Genomic DNA, 10563 nt, shown 5'->3' on the forward strand with positions numbered 1-10563 from the left:
CTTCATCTGTGCTATACGCGACCGGTACACTTGCCTTTTGTGTGAACTAGGATAGATTGTTTGGTTTTTAAAGCTTAATTGCGACTTGTGTTTTATTTATATATATATTTTCGCACATCATTATCTCCATGGAAATTGTGTAGTTGCAAAAATGATACATCTATATATTGATGTACCTTGCGCTACTAAATCTCCTAAACAATATAAAAAATAAAATGAATATCATCATGTTTACGTAGATGCATAATGCAAAGTGGAAATTAAATATTTACCAAAAGAAGTTAGTTATTATTGAAACAAAAATATGAAGGCTCAACACATCAAGAACTAATAAACTGGTAAAAATGAGTGGCTCGTGCCGGGTTGGTCTGTGAGTGAATGATGAATATAGTTTCATAAAAAAATTATCGTCAAATGCGAATTTTTTGATCCAAACATGAGTTGACAGTTGACCCAATCGAGAAGTTCAAAGCAATTTCACGTTTGATAACAGAAATCATAAATCTGAGGTTTAACACTTGAGTATCATAATAATAAAAGTTAAGTATATTTAACCCAAACATTCCTTTAAATAATAAAAATAACAAAAATGCCCTTCTGCTTAACTGAAAAATCTAACAGAGTTATTCAAGTGGTTATTGATATGGCTGGGTACTAAAGTAGTTAAACCATAGGGGAAAAAAAGTAAATCTAGCTCTTAAAAAATAAGAAAATGTTGTGGTTAGGTTATCCAACAAAATGAATATTGGGAATGGATACTCACAAAGCTGATCAACATCAGATAGTGAATTGCGGTTGCTGTGAATCCACAGATGGATAGTCCACTCACCAACATCCTAAGTCCTGATTATAGTTATAATTTAAATAACTTTATTATTAACAAACATGATATCATGATGACAAAAAGCATCAGAACGGACACTATATACATATTAATTAAAAAGATAGGTGAAGATAATATATTAATTAAAAACATATTCGATAACAATCAACATCAACCAAACATTTAGATAACACCACCAAATCAAATTCAAAGGTCCTTTTCCTCTTCTTTTTATCCCACCCCATGATTCACGGTAGGCACCAACAGTTATAAAGTCGGGTTGTGTAAATTTACCTAACAGTAAGAGAATGGAACGATCTGAAGCAACGGTGGAGATGAACGATAGCAACGGTGGAGATGAACAGTCCCGTAGGTTTAATCAGATAAGGGATAAGGCAACGAAGTAATGGCGGATTGTCAACGAAGAGGTCACGATGCCTGATTGAGGGTCTGCAGCGTAGGGTTTTTTTATTTGGAAGGGGAAACAAATTGATTGAAAAATATACGGATCCGAATAATATTAGTTGGGCGGGTTGATCTGAATTAATACCATTTTAGTGAATATGGGTTAAATTAGTAAATATATGTTAAAAAAGTGAGGAGTGATGAGAGGATGACAAGTGGCAAAATATAGTAGCCTTTTATTAGAGTAGTAAGATTTGATGGCTAGACTCTAGAGAAATGGAGCGCAATTTAAATATAAAAATGTTAGGGCATGAATTTTATGCTGAGGATCCTTAATCCTTAACTATCTTATGGACAGATTATCCTTGAGATATGAAGGATCGACGATCCACGGTATTATTTGTTTACTAATGATTGTGTTTAGTATGGTGGTGTGTTAGACAGGTATAACAATTTTAAGGCGTGCTTGCATTAATTATCCTCATGGAGTATTTTCTAGCTGGAGTATGGATCTAGGATCCTTATTGAACATAGCTAGTAATGGACGATTTCGTGTGAAGATTGATGTTTAATTATCAACAACTGCTCTTAGACTTGTTCTTCCACTTATTTCACTACTGGACTTCTATGGCACGTGGTCAAAGTGATGGGAGTGGCTAGTGGAGGACTTGTGGATTATTAGGAGTTATTGTTAATTGTATTTTCTTTATAATTATCGACTTATGATCGATTAGGTTTGACTAGCACTCTCACGCACTCTAGAGCAGAAGCAATTACTCTCTCTACTCACTAGTTTACTTTGCAACATCGATCATAAACTCCACAACACTTGTAACCACCTTTTACCATTAATAAACTTGACGGTGATAGTTTTCACCGTCCGAGGGTTTTTTGTGCCGGAGATTAAGCAATTCGACCAAAGATTACCTTGCTAGTTTTTGACCGAAGTAAGATTATCATAATCAAGGGTTTTTTCCCTAGTGATCAAATCATTCTGTTCACCAATAGTTCGGTTATACATTCACTTTTATCGTGTTAGCACTATACCTCACTTGACAGATTTGGATACATTATCCTTAATTGATTTTTGTCCAAAACAATTTGGCACCCACCGTGGGGAAATTGGTGCTATAATCTATATTATTCCTAACATATTCAACCTTTTTCATACTCATATTACTATCAATGGCCTCTCAATCAACCTCTGCTTCATCAACCATGCCCTCATCAGTCCCCCTCTCATCAAGAACTTTGCCACCGATGCCTCCGCTAATCACGGAAGCACAACGGACCACTCCTGCTGGAAGCAAGACGCAACTACCAGTCTTCCAGAGCTCTAAAACCGCTGCCGCTGCGCCGGTGGTTAATACTAATAATGATGTTTCATCTATGTTTTCGTAGGTTAAAGCATACATGGAAAAGCAGAACAAGACCAACCAGAGGATCCTTCGTGAGATAGAAGATCTCAAGAAGAACAAGAGGCCAGCAGAGGATCTCACCCCTGATGCCCAGGATGCTGGATTTTACCAGTCCAGAATCCATGGCTCAGTTCTCACAAGGATCATCTATCCTTCAATAGGGGTCCATGGGTCAACAGGCTCAAGGATCCTCGCTATTTCAGCCAGGATCATCTATCCTTCAACAGGTGTCCATGGGTCAACAGGCTCAAGGATCCTCGCTATTTCAGCCAGGATCATCTATCCTTCAACAGAGGTCCATGGGTCAACCGGCTCAAGGATTCTCGTTAGATCAGCCAAGGTCATCTAACCTCCAACAAGGATCTGTGGGTCAGCAAAATCAAGGATCCTCATATTATCGACAAGGATCAGCTATCCTTCCACGAGGATCCACTGGGGCGTATCCTCAAGGATCCTACAATACCCAGCCTCAAGGATCCTTCTTCTCGAATCAAGGATCCTTTTTCCCGAATCAAGGATCCTAAGGAGTCCAACATCAACGATCCTCCGAAGTCCATGAAGGAGATATAATCCCCATGCAGACCATAGCTTCTAGAGGACCAACTCCTATCGCAGATTTCTCTTATCCTAGCTACTCACCCGGGATGCCGACCTTCACCCAGCAAAGAGGTAACTTGTATGATCCTATATCGTTAGATACTAACCGTGGTTCCATGCAGGATACAGGTATCAACCAGGCTATGGCCAAAGAGCTACAGAAGCTCAAGGATATGATATCTAGTGTTCCCGGAGTAATACGACCAATCCCCGAGATACCTGAGGGAAGCCACAAGTTATCCAAGTTTGCTCCACCTATCTGTGATGCTGAAATCCCGAAGCGGTTCCAAACCCCCAACATGAAGACATACGACGGGACCACTGATCCTGAAGAACATGTGGCACAATACAGAGAGAGGATGGAGATCAACCCTATCCCGGAGAGGATCAAGGAAGCTTGCTTATACAAAGGATTCGGATATACACTGACAGGATCCGCATTAAAATGGCTGCTAAGTCTTCCTCCCTTTTCAATTACTTCTTTTTTGCACTTAGTTAACTTGTTCAACAGTCAATTTTCCTGTAGCAGGAAATTTGAGAAGTTAACTAGTGATCTTTACCGAGTTGTCCAACCAAGTGTTGAATCCCTTAGGGATTTTATTACGAGGTTCGACAGGGAAGCTCTGGAAATTCCTAATCTTGACATGGCTACTGCTGTTGAGGCCTTCAAGATGGGACTTCAGAGGGGCTCCTCCTTTTATGATGATCTTGTGATGACTCCTTGCAGGTCTCTAGATGAAGTAAGGAACATGGCACTAAGATTTATACGGCTGGAAGATGACAAAAGGATCCAAGAAAGATTGGGAGCTCAGACAAAACAAGAATTCCCTGACAAGAATAAAGGATCCTCCTACAGGAACAACTCAAAGCCGTATAACAAGTTCAACAACCAGAACGTACGAGCAGTTGAAGAAGGATATGATGATGAAGAATATCCCTGCATCTCCGAGTATTGTTTCTCCGTAGATACCCATGGCTTGATTTGTGCCATGAAGGATCTAGGGGAGAAAGCAAGGTGGCCTCGAAAGAACGAAAAGATAACTACCTTCAAAGACAAGTCTAAGTGTTGTGCCTTTCACGAAGATTTTGGCCATATGATAGATGAGTGCATTGGCTTGAGGAGGGAAATTGGATACCTCCTGAGCAAGGGCCAATTTAAAGAGCTCTTGGGAAGGAAAAAATCCAGGATCCAGGATCCTGAAGATCTTCCACAAAAAGCAACGCCACCACCACCAGACGCTCATGTGATCAACTTTGTCTCCAGAGACTACGAAATGTTTCAAGATTCGTGTGCTATAGAAGAAAATACCGCAGAAGAATTCGAGCTAGACGATGAAAGAAGACCGCTTATCCCCACTACTCGAGTGACTGATCAGAGAATCTTTTTCGACTCAAGGATCCAAGATCCTCAGAAGGATGAGATGAATGTCCGAATGGTGAATTTCATCTCTGGAGGTTCAGACATTTATGGAACTTCTTTCTCTGTAGCAAGAAGACTTGCCAAAGAAGTCAAGATGGATAACGGAGACCAACCGGTAGTATCTACTACCTTAACAACAGACAAAAGGATCTTCTTCGACGAGGAAGACAAACTAAACATCCAGGATCCTCATTGTGACGGTTTGATCATTACTTTATTTATCGCTAACCATTATGTACGCAGGATCCTAGTAGACGGAGGCAGCTCGGTCAACATTATCCAGCATGATGTCCTCAATAAGATGAACATACCGGATTTAGAGATCATTCATAGAACATCAGTGCTAGTCGATTTCAGTGGTGAAACCAAGAAGGGTTAAATTCATACCAAAAATTTTGTGTTATTGGTAACCTTTCTTGTTGCAATGTTAATTTAGGTAGGCCCTGGCTGCATGGAATGAAGGCAGTAGCCTCAACGTATCACCAATGCATCAAACTACCTACTCATTGGGGAGTTGTGAAGATAGTTGGTGACCAAGCGGAGGCCAAGAACTATTACTCTTCATCAATGAAGCCAACAGCCAAACAAACTATAGCATAGAAACTACAGCAACATCTTAGGGACGTGCTGGAAGCTCGGGAGAAAGACCTTAAAGAAGTATCGTTGGACCTCGAGGATCCAGAGATAAAGGTGTTCCTAGGATCCAGTATTCCCAGCAAGATTGAGGAGGATTTAGTATCCTTCTTAGGGCAAAGAAAATCTACCTTTGCCTTCAAGCACTCAGACATGACAGGTATATCAAGAGAGGTAATTACTCATAAATTAGGCCTTGACTTATATGTTAAACCCGTCCATCAGAAACAAAGAAAATTCACTCCTGAAAGGAACAAGATCATACAAGAAGAAGTTGAAAAACTTCTTAAGGCCGGTATGATCAGAGAGGTTCAGTATCCTCAATGGCTAGCTAATGTGGTCATTGTTTCAAAAAAGAATGGAAAGTGGAGGGTGTGTGTCGATTTTACCAATTTAAACAAGGCATGCCCCAAGGATCCTTTCCCATTACCACATATAGATTCCATGGTGGATGCAACAGCAGGACATGAAATGCTCACCTTTATGGATGCTTCCTCTGGATTTCAACAAATTCAAATGGAACCATCTGATCAAGAGGATACATCATTCATTGTTGGTGCATTTTGTGACCGTCGCTATGCAATTCTGACCAGCGGAGACGCCATAGGCGAAGTTAGAACAACTTCGCCATAGGCGGAGTTAGAAAAACTTCACCAGAGGCGAAGTTAGAACAACTTCGCCTATGGCATCTCCGCTGGTCAGAATTGCATAGCGACGGTCACAAAATGCGGTTAGAGCTGAAGGTTTTCGTCATTACTGGATTGCGGTTAGAGCATATTATTTATGTTATTTTCAAGGCGTTCGAGAATTGGATCCTGTTACAATTTTGGAACAAGTTGTATTTAATCGGGAATTAAAGTGTTAATGTTCTTGATCGTTATCCCTGGTGATCGAAGATGCTTCGGATTAATTAATGGTCATGTGTGTTAGATTCTGTCAAGGTGGTTTTGTGATGAAATTGATCACTTGATGTTGAGTAGTTGAAGATTGAACCTTATCTTACAATACAATTCCGACGTGTTGGTGAAGTTGTGGAGGGAGCACAACTTCACGTGTTGGTGAAGTTAGAAGAACTTCACGTGATTGGTTGAGATGATCAATTAGGCACGGGGATGCATACATGTCAAAGACCTCAATCATTATAGTCGGAGAAGCTTACACTGAAGGGGAGATCTGATATGGAAGACGCCGGGTGATTGGTAGATTTGTGAAGCTACAAGACAGTTTCAGACACAGCTGGTTGAAGACAGGATGGATGTTGCATGTATGTGTGAAGTTCAAGTTTAAAGATCACAGTGCAATCGAGTCCTACAAGAAGAAGCAAACAGAAGATCATCAGTTAAGAGGGAGTCTGTTGGTGCATGTTTTGTAACAGATGATCTTTTGTGTTTGTTAGAATTGAGAGCAACGGTCAAAGGGGAGTCTGTTGGTGCATTTTGTGACCGTCGCTATGCAATTCTGACCAGCGGAGACGCCATAGGCGAAGTTAGAACAACTTCGCCATAGGTGAAGTTAGAACAACTTCACCAGAGGCGAAGTTAGAACAACTTCGCCATAGGCGAAGTTATAACAACTTCTCCTACTGGCCCAAGCCCAAGCCCGCGAAGTTGTTTATCTATATATATGTGTGTCTTGTTTAGGGTTTAGTATCCAGAAAGTTAGAGTGTTTTGTGTTTCAGTTCAATTGTCTAGAGAGAAACAGAGAGGGAGATTCATGTGGGACGGCCCGAGGTAGAGCTCACCTCGGGTCGGCCGTGTTTTGTTTATGTTCGGTATGTAACGTGTTATGGTTATTAGTAAAAAGATCTGTAGATTCGTTATCCCGTTCGTGTGTTTGTTTGTGTGTTTGTTTGTGTGTAATCGTGTTCTTCGTCTTCTACACCATAAACGAGTCTAGGAGGATTCCGCACTCCTAGACCTCGTGCGGATCTCGTATTGATCAGCGACGCCTCGGGGGACTTACATTCATGACTCCTACCGGCATATACTATTATACTTCTATGCCGTTCGGACTAAGAAATGCAGGGGCAACATACCAAAGACTAGTCAACATGATGTTCAAGGATCAGTTGGGCAAGAGTATGGAGGTATACATAGATGATATGGTGGTAAAGTCGAAGAAAGATGAGTATCACCTTAGAGACCTCGAGGAAGCATTCAGTATACTCGACCAGTATAACATGAAATTGAATCCGTCAAAATGCCACTTTGGTGTTAAGTCTGGAAAGTTTCTGGGATATATGGTGACTAAAAGAGGAAATGAAGCAAGCCCCGAGCAGATTGAAGCCATCCTTAATTTGAAGTCTCCTGCAAACGCCAAGGATGTCCAAAGGCTCACAGGAAGAATAGCCGCTCTCAATAGGTTCATCTCAAGATCCTCCGAGAAGTGCAAAGACTTCTATGACATCCTTAGGAAGAATAAGAAGTTTGAGTGGACGGAGAAGCATGAGGCCGCGCTTACAGCCTTGAAGGATTACTTATCCTCAGCTCCAGCTCTAATGAAGCCCGTGGATGGAGAATCCTTATATCTATATTTTGCTGTCTCGGGAAACGCAGTAAGTGCCGTCTTGGTAAAGGATCATGAAGGTGAACAACATCCCGTTTACTATGTAAGTAAAAGTCTTCTAGATGCGGAAGCCAGGTATTCTTATTTAGAAAAGTTAATTCTTGCACTAATTATGGCTTCTACTAAATTGAGACATTATTTTGAAACTCATCCTATTATTTTGAGAACTAATTATCCTGTGAAGAATGTTCTTAGAAAACCAGAGTTATCAGGTAGAATGGCTAAATGGGCTATGAAATTAAGTGCGTATGATATACAATACGAGTCGAGAACCACAATCAAATCTCAAGCACTAGCGGACTTTGTGGCTGATTTCACTAGTGATCTACAAAAAGAAGCTGACTTGGAGGTCTAACAACTAGAAAAGACTAAGGATCCTTGGATACTCTTCACTGACGACGCTTCTAATGTAAGAGGAACAAGATTGGGGATCCTACTGAAATCGCCACAGGGGGATATATAGCCTGTGATTTTCAAGCAACAAACAATGAAGAAGAATATGAAGCTTTGATCACAGGTTTGCAATTAGCTAAGTGCATGAGGATCAAGTATCTTCAAGTATATATAGATTCATTATTAATTGCTAACCACTTTAATGGCTCATATGCTGTTAAAGGAGAAAAACTAATCAAATATCTAGATGTTGCGAAGGAACTAGCAAAATCCTTCAAACTATTTAGTATTGTACAGGTACCAAGAGAAGAAATGCGGGGCAGATGCTTTGGCAAATCTAGCCTCATCTTTGAAATTCCAGAAGATACGAAGATCCCAATCATTAATGTTCTCTCACCAGCAATAGGAGAACAAGAAGTTGAAGAGATAACGAATGACCAAGAAATTGTACTCTGGGATCCATTATCCTCAAATAACCGAGAATCATGGATCCTTCTGCACAAGAAGTATATTCAAACAGGAGAGATTCCAACTATCGAGAATCCCAAATCCTTCAAAATCAAGGTATCACAATACATTTTATTAAATGAAATGCTATACAGGAAATATCTTGTAGGTCCATACTTGAGGTGCATCGAGGATCCTGAAATCCAAGAGGTGCTCAAAGATTTTCATGAAGGTGACTGTGGTAATCACACCGGAGGTAGAGCCCTGTTTTCTAGGATTCTAAGAACAGAATACTTCTGGCCAACTATGAAGAGAGATACAATGGAATATTCGAAGAAATGTGATGCTTGTCAAAGACATGCAAACATCCTCCACCAGCCAGCAGAACCTATGTATCCTATATCCTCTTCGTGGCCTTTCATGAAATGGGGTATGGATATTGTAGGCAAACTACCTAAGGCACCAGGAGGAAGATTATTCATGCTTGCAATGACGGATTACTTTTCAAAATGGATAGAAGCAGAAGCTTTTGTTCAAGTACGCTAAAAAGAGGTGATATCTTTCATTAAAAGAAATATTATTACTAGATTTGGTATCCCATCGGAAATTATTTGTGATAATGGTTCCCAATTTATCGGGAAAAGAACCACTAACTTTTGTGACAATTGGGGCATCAAGATGATAACCTCTACTTCGGTGCACCCTCAAGCTAATGGTCAAGCGGAGTCTAGCAACAAAATCATCATCAACAACTTAAAGAAGAAGCTAGGATCCAAGAAGGGAAAGTGGGCCGAGGAACTACCATATGTTCTTTGGGCCGACAGGACAACACCCAAGAATGCAACAGGCCAAACACCTTTTTCGTTGGTATTTGTATCAGAAGCAGTAATCCCAACAGAGATGGTGGTTCCTACTGCAAGAACGAGAATCCGTGATCCTGAAACCAACAAAGAAATCCTTCTTGAAGACTTGGACACTGTAGAAGATCTCAGAGACCTAGCAAAGATTAGAATGGCAGCTTATCAAAAAAGGGTAGCTAGGGTATATAATAAGAATATAAGGATCAGAAGATTTCAAGAACGAGATCTAGTCTTGAGGAAAGCCTTCCAAAATACTACCAATCCGGCTGATGGAAAGTTAGCGTCCAAATGAGAAGGACCTTATCAGATTGAGTCGGAAACAGGAAAGGGGCATATCATTTGCTCACAATGGAAGGCAATAAATTACCAAGAGCATGGAATGCTATCTGTTTTGGACAAAAATCTGGTAAGGATCAAGTATCCAAATCTGTTATGTGAGGTAAGGTGCTAGCTCGATAATGACAAGTGTATAAGCGTGATATTGGTGTACACAAAGGTTTGATTACGAGGGAAAAAGCCCTTAACCAAGATAGGCTTACTTCGGTCAAAACTTATCAAGGTAATCTTTGAAGAAATGACGTTGGTCAAGGATTAATAAGCTAATCTTTGGTCGAATCACTCCAATCAAGGATCAACAAGTTAATCTTTGGTTGATTAGTATATGGTTATCGTGGTCTCCGGCACAAAAAATTCCCGGACGGTGAAAACTATCACCGCCAAATATATTAATAAACAAAAGGTGGTTACAAATACGGTGGAGTATATGATCGAGATTACAAAGAATGCTAGTGTGTAGAGAGAATGTTTGCTTCTGCTCTAGTGTGTGTGTAAGTACATGTGTTTTCCTACTCGATCATAGCTCGTTTAAATAAGATAACAATAATAACAATATCTCCTAATTACACGGAAGTCTTCCACTTAGCCGCTCCACAACCTTTGACCACGTTCCAATAGCCATCCAGTAGCGAGATAAGCGGTAGAATGAGTCTTATAGCCGTTGA

The sequence above is a fragment of the Bidens hawaiensis genome, unplaced genomic scaffold (assembly GCF_021521415.1).
Source record: "Bidens hawaiensis isolate Kalapana, Puna unplaced genomic scaffold, B.hawaiensis_p1.1 tig00010601_1, whole genome shotgun sequence".
NCBI classification, from domain to species: Eukaryota; Viridiplantae; Streptophyta; class Magnoliopsida; order Asterales; family Asteraceae; genus Bidens; species Bidens hawaiensis.